General features: G+C 32.1%; 1 non-coding gene across 1 annotated transcript; it reads left to right on the plus strand.

The window, feature by feature from the left end:
- The first annotated feature begins 496 nt into the window (after window positions 1-496).
- On the plus strand, window positions 497-659 carry LOC145249097 (U1 spliceosomal RNA). Its single transcript, XR_013863476.1, has one exon. It is a non-coding gene; the product is annotated as a U1 spliceosomal RNA (small nuclear RNA).
- The last annotated feature ends 459 nt before the right edge of the window (window positions 660-1,118 follow it).

Here is a 1,118-nt window from a genome sequence, read left to right on the forward strand (position 1 = left end):
TTACTTTTTTTCGTAGAACTTCATTCCATAACGGATACGTACAATATAACTCGTTTTTTTTTTTCAATATTTTAATTTTTATGTCTTGATTAAACTGTACAAGTGCCAATTAATGAAATACAAAACTGTTTGATTTAATTACATAAATATGTTTTTGGTTTAGTGCTTTGGTTTGAATTCTAAAAGTTTTCATTCGTTTGTATTTGTTCTCATTGAAAAGATTATGAATTTATGTTGTTCACATGTAAACGACCTTGACATTGAATATTACAATAAAATGTAAGTTCCGTTAAGAATTGAGGTATTTTGTGAAAAAGTTGGTAAGTTTAAATGATAGTAAATTATTTGTTATTGTTATTAGTGAATGAAATGTTGTGATATACTGATATTGGTGAGAATTATGTGGAGGTATTTTAGTTTTTTTTTTTTTTTTTATTGTTTGTTGGTGGTAAGTATAGAAGTGTGATATAAAAACAGTGGGGGGCACATAAAAAATATACTTACCTTACGTAGGGGAAACGGTGATCATTAAGGTCGTTCCCCCAGAGCGAGGCCCATCCATTGCACTGCGGTTGGGTTGACCTTTGCGATCGTCCCAAATGTGGACGACTCGAACGTGCTATTTCTAAGTGTGGGGTCTGCGTACGCGCTCACCCCGATAATACAATCAAAATCAGAACTCCTTCCCTACTTCTTCCAAGTACCTCTCACTCGTAGGTCTATACTCCCTCTGCTTAATCATCCTTAATCTCTGTAATACCAAGAAATACGCCATTTCTCTCGACCAGTTTATTATCCGCTTCAATTCCAACGTTCTTATTGTATCTAATTTGCATGTAAATGTAATCTACATTTAATCGTGAGGAATTCGTCTAGCTGTCGCCTACAGCTACTGAAAGTTTCTTCTTTCGATATACAGTGTGGGCATAAGCCCTGTTACAAAATTTCTTATGATAATATTAAAATAAATTTACTACTTAATTGTCATTGAATGATAATGTAATGTATGATTTCTAATTTTTTTTTAGAAACAAAAAATGTTAATTTTTAAACAATGTTGTTGAATTGAAGAGAATATTAAACATAGATCAACATGAGAAAGGCGTGCACAAGAAATA

This window comes from Euprymna scolopes, chromosome 27 (assembly GCF_053919585.1).
Source record: "Euprymna scolopes isolate OS-2025 chromosome 27, ASM5391958v1, whole genome shotgun sequence".
NCBI lineage: Eukaryota > Metazoa > Mollusca > Cephalopoda > Sepiida > Sepiolidae > Euprymna > Euprymna scolopes.